The sequence below is a fragment of the Lolium perenne genome, chromosome 7 (genome assembly GCF_019359855.2).
Source record: "Lolium perenne isolate Kyuss_39 chromosome 7, Kyuss_2.0, whole genome shotgun sequence".
NCBI lineage: Eukaryota > Viridiplantae > Streptophyta > Magnoliopsida > Poales > Poaceae > Lolium > Lolium perenne.
The window spans coordinates 289,448,644-289,460,839 of record NC_067250.2 but is presented as its reverse complement, the minus strand read 5'-3'; the positions used below and the strand labels follow the sequence as shown (position 1 = coordinate 289,460,839).

The 12,196-nt window shown below is 44.8% G+C and overlaps 2 long non-coding RNA genes across 2 annotated transcripts; both read left to right on the top strand.

Moving 5' to 3' along the window:
* The first annotated feature begins 1,590 nt into the window (after positions 1-1,590).
* LOC139833236 (uncharacterized) lies at positions 1,591-4,146 on the top strand. The gene is made up of 3 exons (XR_011748633.1): positions 1,591-1,733; positions 2,832-3,007; positions 3,610-4,146. It is a non-coding gene; the product is annotated as an uncharacterized lncRNA (long non-coding RNA).
* Positions 4,147-8,951: 4,805 nt separating this feature from the next.
* On the top strand, positions 8,952-11,507 carry LOC139833239 (uncharacterized). Its single transcript, XR_011748634.1, has 3 exons — positions 8,952-9,094; positions 10,193-10,368; positions 10,971-11,507. It is a non-coding gene; the product is annotated as an uncharacterized lncRNA (long non-coding RNA).
* The last annotated feature ends 689 nt before the right edge of the window (positions 11,508-12,196 follow it).

Genomic DNA, 12,196 nt, shown 5'->3' with positions numbered 1-12,196 from the left:
GAAAACAGTAGAACAGTATTGCAGGAGATTGTATTTCAGTAAAGAGAATTGGACCGGGGTCCACAGTTCACTAGAGGTGTCTCTCCCATAAGATAAACAGCATGTTGGGTGAACAAATTACAGTTGGGCAATTGACAAATAAAGAGGGCATGACCATGCACATACATATTATGATGAGTATAGTGAGATTTAATTGGGCATTACGACAAAGTACATAGACCGCTATCCAGCATGCATCTATGCCTAAAAAGTCCACCTTCAGGTTATCATCCGAACCCCCTCCAGTATTAAGTTGCTAACAACAGACAATTGCATTAAGTATTGCGCGTAATGTAATCGGTAACTACATCCTTGAACATAGCACCAATGTTTTATCCCTAGTGGCAACAAAGACATCCATAATCTTAGAGGTTTCTCACACTCCCTGCATTCACGGAGACATGAACCCACTATCGAGCATAAATACCCCCTCTTGGACGAGCACCACCGGGGTCTGCAGCGCCACGCGGGGCCTCTCCGACGACAGCGCCGCGAGCAAGATGTTCCGCGTGCCGATCTCGACGAAGGCTGCCACGACGCCCTGGCCGGCGGCGCTCTCTGGGTCGACGAGGAAGACGTCGGTGACGCAGAGGGGCTCGTTCGCCTCGTTGGAGCCCGGGGTTAGCGTGATCTCCTGCCCGGACTTGAGCTGCAAGGACCAGCCGTGCTCCTGGCGAAACAGCTTCTCATCATCCATGTCCATGGCCATGGCCATCGATCCTCGATCGACCGGCAGGCGCGCGGGGTATTGATCGATCGCCTCTCCTGTAGTCTGTAGCCCTTTTTCGTGATCGTGAACGAGACCTAGCTTGCACAAGATCTTGCGTGCTTATATTGACCGGCCCGGCCGGGAACTCTTGCCGATTCCGAGAGGTGATGGATGTTTTACATCGCCCCACCAAACGGATTCTAATCCTCCACGGACACGGGTTGGATTGCGATTTGGACTCGGAGCAGACACCGACCAAGCTCGTGCCGGTCGAGCCGTAATCATGGTGAGTCGATGGCATTTGGCAAGGTGTGGTATACGACCACGTGACAACAAATTATTCCTTTAGTAAATAACACTTCCTCTATGGAAAAGGCTTTGATTCCTTCGGGGGCTGCGACGCTGCGAGCCTCCGGGTGTGTGGCCCTCCGATCTTCTTCACAAATTGCACGGAACACCAAATATTGGGACATGTTTTCACAAACTACAACTATGATTTATTTTTACATAGAACAGCATATATTATTGTAATTGTTGCACAAAATATGTTATTTTAGACTTAGGTGCAATAACAATGGATAGCCCTGGAGCATGGAATTCGTGTGTACTTGTTACCCTTACTCATGTGTTTAGCTGGTTATAAGCATATTTGTTGTCTCAGATCGAATTTCTTTTGTTATGATCTTGCTGGAACTGTGTTATGGTCGGCATAGATAATTAGATAGAACAATCTAGAATCAGCAAAGAATTCCCCTCTTTTTGTTTGGCTTTTAGGCCTTGTTGTCTCAGCTAGTTGTATGCATGCATGCTTAACAGTGGTAACTAACACGTGTCTCCTCTTGTTCTTGGTTTATCGTTTCTGACAATAGGTAAACAAGGAGGATGAGTTCAGCACGGGCCTTTGTCTGTGCTCATGCTGAGCGTCAACAACAACGCTCAAGTTTGTGAACTCTGTGAACTCTCTTGCTTGTACTGAGACTCTCAGGTTGGAATTTTCTTTCTACTGTGTCCTGCCTTTGTTTGAATTTAACACCCGCTGGTCTTTCCGTCATGTGTACATTTGGTAGAAACCATATTGATCTAGTTGATGTGCAAGTGAGTCTTAGTTTCATGAATTTGTCTCTGGTAACAATGATGTGCTATTTGTCCTGTTAAATGCGCCAGCTTGTCTCTGTTAACAATGATGAGAGGCACCCCTATCCCAGCCTAGCTGCAGGATGTTGACTAGGTTCTGCCAAAGGAGAGGTATAAATCCTTCATTCCTAGCCCTTGGAGTCCGCCACTGGTCTATGCCCCGATGGCGTGGTCGAAGCCCATTGTTGTACTCACCGTGACAGCGGGATGACGGCTCACCGTGCAACCCCAGCACTCGACATCGATCGTCAAAATTACCTGGACTGGTCCTCAAAACGGGGTAGAGAACATGATGAGGATAGGGACAGTCCAATACCATAGGATGGAGTAGTTAATGTAGCCAAATATGTTGTTCTATGACCATCAGGTGGTTCTTGTTTGTGCTCATTAACAATGAAATAACAATGATATTAGCTAGAGTCATACTAATATAGGCTTTGCTCTTGTGTATGTAATCGCTGCTGGCAATTGATAATTCTGGTGACACAAACAGTTTTGGTTCCATCTTTAATTTGGTGGAATGCTTTCATGTACAAATTAACCTCTACTATTTCTTATGTAGAACATTATTGGTTGTCTTTGTTTTTCTTACCTTGATGAACTAGTCTTCATTTCACAACTGCTTGCTATTTTATATATGCTAGTACTTCTATACTACTTACATGTTATTTCATCACATAAATGAGCACTAAATTTTCTAAATTGCAGTAGTAAATGAGTGTGCACTCTATTTCGGTTATGAGTCCTGAAGAAGATGATGCAGTATCCATGTGGAATTCTATATGTTAGGGCAGTATCTTTGCAGGGATCTACTTTAGTTTTGCATGTACTAATTTTCATCTTGAATTTACTGGTGTGATGTCAAATAGCTTGTCTGGCAGCTGCATTCCCTTGTGCGCTATAGCTCTGTTACCTACCGTCAATAAACTGATCCACTGTGTATATGTAGGATATGCTGAAGAAAAAGAAGACAGAGCTATTGCCAATTGTGGGTGCTCGCTGCAGAAGAGCGGGATCTTTGGATGCCTCAACTTGGCGAACATCCTAGGTGAGGCAATGTCTTTCCAGGGGCTCGACTTCGGCGTTCGGCGGCATTCGAGGTGCCTCAACTTGCGAGAATCCTAGGTGAGACATGCAGGTGCCTGATATGATTGATGCTCCTTTTCTTTTCACTATCTCTTACACTGCGTTCAAGTTATAGGGTGATGGAAGTTGACCGAGGAAGGCTGCTCATACTTGTTAGTTGATGCGTCATTGACCCTCCAAACTATTGTCAACATTTTAGGAAAGTAGTGTTGGGTGCATCCTGCGTTGCTCTATATGATTTTGCCGTGCATGTAGTCCTCAAGATTCCTTTTTAAAAAGTTGATACATCTGTCACTTGACCATATTAGATCCAGGACCTTCTGTGAGAAAACAATGTTTGGTTTATCGTGGGTAGTAAAGCCATTATATTCTGGAAGTTTTTGTTGCTCTGGCTGCCATGGTAAATCTTGAAACTGTTTAGGACTGATATATGTTGTGGTATTTTTAAGTCCATGCAAGTCCCTACTGTTGTGTCGGTTGAAATCATGCTCGCATATCTAGTATGCTAACATGTGGCAGATTTTTTTCTTTTGGTTGAGCCTTGCGGTGTTGCTGTCTCTCTTGTGGATTAAGTTGAAACTATGTAAATTTATTTTTGCTAAATATGATGTTCTGACCAATCATTTGTTCTTATTGTCAAGGACATCGAAAAGGATGGAGGACGATAGAGAAGACAGGCAGAGTAGTTGAAAATTTGCATGGCCACTTGTGAGCCTGTCTTGTACACATGAGAAAAGCCAAGAAGAAGCTGCATGTTAATGGTTGTGTTCCACCTGTGCCATCTTTTGGTGATCCTTGCTAGCTGTGCATAAACAGCCTTGTGCGTTCAGCTACAATTATTTGAGTTGAGGCTTGTTTCCTCTTGTTCTGAATGGTAAGCAGCTAGTGGAAGGAACATGTAATATTAGTGCCCTGATAGTCGGCTTGTGAACGTGCTTGTGGCGACTGGAATTTGGGACTTCGATTATGCTCCAGGCTGGTGATCTTGCGATGGATGAGATGGTCTGTACTGCAAGGATGCATGCAACGGCTTCAGTTATCTCAGAAGGCTTACTCATGCATGAAGAAGCTTGCACTTGGCTCCTAGTAGCTTAGCTGCTCCAGGTTTACACGTGTGTCTATGTTGTAAACTGAACGAGTCAATGAGTAAAATTTGAATAAAAAGGGCACATCTTAAAGTTCGAAATATATGTTATGATGAATCTTAGTTTCAGAAATTCCCGAGTTGCCTATTCACGTTTGGCCTGATGAACGTTACAGGAAAATTCCCCAGTTGCCATGTATTCTTTTTTTTTTTGAACTGTGCCTTGTATTCTTTGCAGAGTTAAGAAGTGGCACTTATCCTGATCGATTAGAGCTTGCAGCTCAAAGGAAACCTACCAGATGCATGCAATTGACCATATAATTAAAGAGGAAGCGATTGAGGCAAAGCAAGTCTATATGACCAACCCCATTAGGGAGAAATTGTGCCTTCAACAATTACATGAAAATTATCCATCAGTGAAGAAAACAAACTAACCGAAGTAGAGAACCAATCTGAGGTTGGGTGGTTAGGAGGGTGGTTATACCCCCAGCCCACCAGAGTTCAAACCCCAGGTTTGACATCTGTGTGTCTCATAAAGGCGGAATATTCATTCAGTGGGAGGCGACGTTCCCGTCGACAGCGAGGCGCCTGTGGTGACTTCGTCAATTTCAAGATCTAATCCGCCGGCTCAGTCTTCCGGAGGTGCTCGTAGGGGTAGGGTGTGCGTGTGTGTGTTCATAGGGGTGAGTGTATGCGCGTGTATGTGAGCGTCTGCGTTTGTACTGTGTTTCTCAAAAAAAAAAAAAAACTAACCGAAGTACACGTAGAGCAGGAACTCCAGCCGTACTGTTAAGAAACAAGATAAAAACAGTTGTAGGAAAAGGGATGAATCAAAGCGATTCATGGATGGAAACAACTAGCAATTAATTAGGAGGGGAAGCCCAAAATCAGTTGAGGGCTTGAGGCAGCAGTTATTATAGTGACCTATAGTATCCCGCAAGCAAGAGACAATCACAACCTCGTTTTCTGCTATAATCAGCTCGACCATGCCATCTAATCTAATCACCTCCTGCATCAAGATTCAAAGCCCGGTTCCTCACTTTTCCCTCCAACCTCATGGTCTCTCTATAAGAACAAGCCATTGGAGACACATCGCGTGTGACTATGACTTAGACAAATTGGAGGTTAGGGGAAGACATCGGCGCTGTTTGGGCAAAGTGAGAGTCGACAGAAATATTGCTTTCTGTAGTACTCAGATGTGGCAATGAAATAAAAGTTGTGTTGTTTATACTTGAGCGATCCACTACACAATTATCTCGCTTATACTTGAGCGATCCACTCATCGTTGGAAGTTGTTAGCATTTGAAACAAACATGGAAGATATTTCTGGATCATTTTGGTGCTACTAGTTTCCTTGAGATATGGAGAGTTTTTGAAGCGGTCATGAGAGGGAGCAAAAGCAGTAGTACTCCTCAGATTCCAGGCCATGCATTTATTAATAGCCAAAGAAATTAGGCCATGGCCGTGCCTCCTCGATTGTGTAGCTGGATGGGCACTCCATCTTATACGGAGGGCACCAGTGATGCTAACCATGCAGAATATATAAGGAGAGTCCACCGGACTAGTGATGATTGATTACCATGCAGAATAAGAAGAGCCCTCTGACGCATGCACAGCTCCCTGGCTGCCATACCACCACCTAATTAAAATGCATTGATCTCCTTGCATCAATTTATATGAGCGTTTAGTATCACGAGATGAGCCCCACCATCCACTGTCATGAATCCATGGTACTGTAGCTTGCGTCTTAGCCATTCGCCTATGCCCATCGTTAACAACAGGAAGCGACTAGTAGAACCAAAATTGATTTATCCTCTTCCCGCCATACCACTCCCTCCATTCCATCAAAATTCAAGCCTCAAACCATAACCTTCCTTCTATAAATACGAGGAGGGGAGAGCCTGCCGCGTGCGGCTAGCCGCGACCGACCGACTTAGACTTTGATCTTTGTCGAGGAGAGGAGAGGAGAGGAGAGGCCAGCCACGCTTGTCAAGGAGAACGAGCTAGGCGAGGGTTGGCAAGGACTTTAGGCGACCGTGTGGCTGTGTTGAACGCCAATGAGCTCCGCCCTCACGGCCGTCCAAGTGCAAGGAAACGGAGAAGGAGATGGAGAGGAAGATGTTGCCTGCCTGACGCTAGGAGGGAAGGAGCGCTAGTCGTGCGAGCCGGGCAGCAACAGGTACTCTTGATTCCCTTGTTCTTGTAATGGACAAATTACCCAAACTGCGAGCCGGGCAGCAGCAAGTAGGCGATGCCTTCGTAGTTCTTATACTCTTGATCCCCTTGTTCTTGTCATGGCCTAAAACACGATTCGTTTCTAAATTTCCCCATAGCTGATAGCTTAGGTTCTCTTTCTTCCCCAAAATCCCCATTCCTAGCCTTATATTTCTCATTCCCCTTCACTCACTGGTTCAAGCCAACTCAAATGGCTTCCGCACATCTAGTATTGGGATTTTCTTAGAAGTTCTAAAGCTTCAGCATCAGATCGGCTATGCAACACACGGGAACTTCTCTTCTCCTATCTTGTTTTACAAATCCTTAGTTGGAATGGAGCCTTTTCGGTTGCTTGATTATTCTAGATAAATAATACCAATGTTAATTAAATTTTGAATGAATGTTTGCCGATTGGAGATATCTGTGTATTTTAGCCACACATTATTTGAGATTTGTATATGCTTTGCAAGTTTGGATAAACTGACAATTAGGTGTTTGTAAAATCCAGTTCGACTCATGAGCGTGTTCTGCCTTGATAGACCATCAACTGCTGCCATGATGCTACCTTAGAAGTCAAGGGCGACAGCCGTCATCCATGCAAGTGTCACCCTGCCGGAGAGTCGATGCCGCCAACCAAACCCGATGATGTCGTGCATGTCCGCTGCCTACCGTAGGAGACCGTGCCATCTTCCTTCACGGTGTATACCTAGACAACTGAAATCTTCCAGCACACGATGAACGCTCGCTTATTTTGGAAGATGTCATCACTCCCCGGCAACGGCGCTAGAAAAAGAGCTTGATACGCGTACAGCACGCGTCCGTTGGGAACCCCAAGAGGAAGGTGTGATGCGTACAGCGGCAAGTTTTCCCTCAGTATGAAACCAAGGTTTATCGAACCAGTAGGAGCCAAGAAGCACGTTGAAGGTTGATGGCGGCGAGATGTAGTGCGGCGCAACACCAGGGATTCCGGCGCCAACGTGGAACCTGCACAACACAAACCAAGTACTTTGCCCCAACGAAACAGCGAGGTTGTCAATCTCACCGGCTTGCTGTAACAAAGAATTAGATGTATAGTGTGGATGATGATTGTTTGCAGAAAACAGTAGAACAGTATTGCAGTAGATTGTATTTCAGTAAAGAGAATTGGACCGGGGTCCACAGTTCACTAGAGGTGTCTCTCCCATAAGATAAACAGCATGTTGGGTGAACAAATTACAGTTGGGCAATTGACAAATAAAGAGGGCATGACCATGCACATACATATTATGATGAGTATAGTGAGATTTAATTGGGCATTACGACAAAGTACATAGACCGCTATCCAGCATGCATCTATGCCTAAAAAGTCCACCTTCAGGTTATCATCCGAACCCCCTCCAGTATTAAGTTGCTAACAACAGACAATTGCATTAAGTATTGCGCGTAATGTAATCAGTAACTACATCCTTGAACATAGCACCAATGTTTTATCCCTAGTGGCAACAGCACATCCATAATCTTAGAGGTTTCTGTCACTCCCCCAGATTCACGGAGACATGAACCCACTATCGAGCATAAATACCCCCTCTTGGACGAGCACCACCGGGGTCTGCAGCGCCACGCGGGGCCTCTCCGACGACAGCGCCGCGAGCAAGATGTTCCGCGTGCCGATCTCGACGAAGGCTGCCACGACGCCCTGGCCGGCGGCGCTCTCTGGGTCGACGAGGAAGACGTCGGTGACGCAGAGGGGCTCGTTCGCCTCGTTGGAGCCCGGGGTTAGCGTGATCTCCTGCCCGGACTTGAGCTGCAAGGACCAGCCGTGCTCCTGGCGAAACAGCTTCTCATCATCCATGTCCATGGCCATGGCCATCGATCCTCGATCGACCGGCAGGCGCGCGGGGTATTGATCGATCGCCTCTCCTGTAGTCTGTAGCCCTTTTTCGTGATCGTGAACGAGACCTAGCTTGCACAAGATCTTGCGTGCTTATATTGACCGGCCCGGCCGGGAACTCTTGCCGATTCCGAGAGGTGATGGATGTTTTACATCGCCCCACCAAACGGATTCTAATCCTCCACGGACACGGGTTGGATTGCGATTTGGACTCGGAGCAGACACCGACCAAGCTCGTGCCGGTCGAGCCGTAATCATGGTGAGTCGATGGCATTTGGCAAGGTGTGGTATACGACCACGTGACAACAAATTATTCCTTTAGTAAATAACACTTCCTCTATGGAAAAGGCTTTGATTCCTTCGGGGGCTGCGACGCTGCGAGCCTCCGGGTGTGTGGCCCTCCGATCTTCTTCACAAATTGCACGGAACACCAAATATTGGGACATGTTTTCACAAACTACAACTATGATTTATTTTTACATAGAACAGCATATATTATTGTAATTGTTGCACAAAATATGTTATTTTAGACTTAGGTGCAATAACAATGGATAGCCCTGGAGCATGGAATTCGTGTGTACTTGTTACCCTTACTCATGTGTTTAGCTGGTTATAAGCATATTTGTTGTCTCAGATCGAATTTCTTTTGTTATGATCTTGCTGGAACTGTGTTATGGTCGGCATAGATAATTAGATAGAACAATCTAGAATCAGCAAAGAATTCCCCTCTTTTTGTTTGGCTTTTAGGCCTTGTTGTCTCAGCTAGTTGTATGCATGCATGCTTAACAGTGGTAACTAACACGTGTCTCCTCTTGTTCTTGGTTTATCGTTTCTGACAATAGGTAAACAAGGAGGATGAGTTCAGCACGGGCCTTTGTCTGTGCTCATGCTGAGCGTCAACAACAACGCTCAAGTTTGTGAACTCTGTGAACTCTCTTGCTTGTACTGAGACTCTCAGGTTGGAATTTTCTTTCTACTGTGTCCTGCCTTTGTTTGAATTTAACACCCGCTGGTCTTTCCGTCATGTGTACATTTGGTAGAAACCATATTGATCTAGTTGATGTGCAAGTGAGTCTTAGTTTCATGAATTTGTCTCTGGTAACAATGATGTGCTATTTGTCCTGTTAAATGCGCCAGCTTGTCTCTGTTAACAATGATGAGAGGCACCCCTATCCCAGCCTAGCTGCAGGATGTTGACTAGGTTCTGCCAAAGGAGAGGTATAAATCCTTCATTCCTAGCCCTTGGAGTCCGCCACTGGTCTATGCCCCGATGGCGTGGTCGAAGCCCATTGTTGTACTCACCGTGACAGCGGGATGACGGCTCACCGTGCAACCCCAGCACTACGATCTTGTTGTCAAAATTACCTGGACTGGTCCTCAAAACGGGGTAGAGAACATGATGAGGATAGGGACAGTCCAATACCATAGGATGGAGTAGTTAATGTAGCCAAATATGTTGTTCTATGACCATCAGGTGGTTCTTGTTTGTGCTCATTAACAATGAAATAACAATGATATTAGCTAGAGTCATACTAATATAGGCTTTGCTCTTGTGTATGTAATCGCTGCTGGCAATTGATAATTCTGGTGACACAAACAGTTTTGGTTCCATCTTTAATTTGGTGGAATGCTTTCATGTACAAATTAACCTCTACTATTTCTTATGTAGAACATTATTGGTTGTCTTTGTTTTTCTTACCTTGATGAACTAGTCTTCATTTCACAACTGCTTGCTATTTTATATATGCTAGTACTTCTATACTACTTACATGTTATTTCATCACATAAATGAGCACTAAATTTTCTAAATTGCAGTAGTAAATGAGTGTGCACTCTATTTCGGTTATGAGTCCTGAAGAAGATGATGCAGTATCCATGTGGAATTCTATATGTTAGGGCAGTATCTTTGCAGGGATCTACTTTAGTTTTGCATGTACTAATTTTCATCTTGAATTTACTGGTGTGATGTCAAATAGCTTGTCTGGCAGCTGCATTCCCTTGTGCGCTATAGCTCTGTTACCTACCGTCAATAAACTGATCCACTGTGTATATGTAGGATATGCTGAAGAAAAAGAAGACAGAGCTATTGCCAATTGTGGGTGCTCGCTGCAGAAGAGCGGGATCTTTGGATGCCTCAACTTGGCGAACATCCTAGGTGAGGCAATGTCTTTCCAGGGGCTCGACTTCGGCGTTCGGCGGCATTCGAGGTGCCTCAACTTGCGAGAATCCTAGGTGAGACATGCAGGTGCCTGATATGATTGATGCTCCTTTTCTTTTCACTATCTCTTACACTGCGTTCAAGTTATAGGGTGATGGAAGTTGACCGAGGAAGGCTGCTCATACTTGTTAGTTGATGCGTCATTGACCCTCCAAACTATTGTCAACATTTTAGGAAAGTAGTGTTGGGTGCATCCTGCGTTGCTCTATATGATTTTGCCGTGCATGTAGTCCTCAAGATTCCTTTTTAAAAAGTTGATACATCTGTCACTTGACCATATTAGATCCAGGACCTTCTGTGAGAAAACAATGTTTGGTTTATCGTGGGTAGTAAAGCCATTATATTCTGGAAGTTTTTGTTGCTCTGGCTGCCATGGTAAATCTTGAAACTGTTTAGGACTGATATATGTTGTGGTATTTTTAAGTCCATGCAAGTCCCTACTGTTGTGTCGGTTGAAATCATGCTCGCATATCTAGTATGCTAACATGTGGCAGATTTTTTTCTTTTGGTTGAGCCTTGCGGTGTTGCTGTCTCTCTTGTGGATTAAGTTGAAACTATGTAAATTTATTTTTGCTAAATATGATGTTCTGACCAATCATTTGTTCTTATTGTCAAGGACATCGAAAAGGATGGAGGACGATAGAGAAGACAGGCAGAGTAGTTGAAAATTTGCATGGCCACTTGTGAGCCTGTCTTGTACACATGAGAAAAGCCAAGAAGAAGCTGCATGTTAATGGTTGTGTTCCACCTGTGCCATCTTTTGGTGATCCTTGCTAGCTGTGCATAAACAGCCTTGTGCGTTCAGCTACAATTATTTGAGTTGAGGCTTGTTTCCTCTTGTTCTGAATGGTAAGCAGCTAGTGGAAGGAACATGTAATATTAGTGCCCTGATAGTCGGCTTGTGAACGTGCTTGTGGCGACTGGAATTTGGGACTTCGATTATGCTCCAGGCTGGTGATCTTGCGATGGATGAGATGGTCTGTACTGCAAGGATGCATGCAACGGCTTCAGTTATCTCAGAAGGCTTACTCATGCATGAAGAAGCTTGCACTTGGCTCCTAGTAGCTTAGCTGCTCCAGGTTTACACGTGTGTCTATGTTGTAAACTGAACGAGTCAATGAGTAAAATTTGAATAAAAAGGGCACATCTTAAAGTTCGAAATATATGTTATGATGAATCTTAGTTTCAGAAATTCCCGAGTTGCCTATTCACGTTTGGCCTGATGAACGTTACAGGAAAATTCCCCAGTTGCCATGTATTCTTTTTTTTTTTGAACTGTGCCTTGTATTCTTTGCAGAGTTAAGAAGTGGCACTTATCCTGATCGATTAGAGCTTGCAGCTCAAAGGAAACCTACCAGATGCATGCAATTGACCATATAATTAAAGAGGAAGCGATTGAGGCAAAGCAAGTCTATATGACCAACCCCATTAGGGAGAAATTGTGCCTTCAACAATTACATGAAAATTATCCATCAGTGAAGAAAACAAACTAACCGAAGTAGAGAACCAATCTGAGGTTGGGTGGTTAGGAGGGTGGTTATACCCCCAGCCCACCAGAGTTCAAACCCCAGGTTTGACATCTGTGTGTCTCATAAAGGCGGAATATTCATTCAGTGGGAGGCGACGTTCCCGTCGACAGCGAGGCGCCTGTGGTGACTTCGTCAATTTCAAGATCTAATCCGCCGGCTCAGTCTTCCGGAGGTGCTCGTAGGGGTAGGGTGTGCGTGTGTGTGTTCATAGGGGTGAGTGTATGCGCGTGTATGTGAGCGTCTGCGTTTGTACTGTGTTTCTCAAAAAAAAAAAAAAACTAACCGAAGTACACGTAGAGCAGGAACTCCAGCC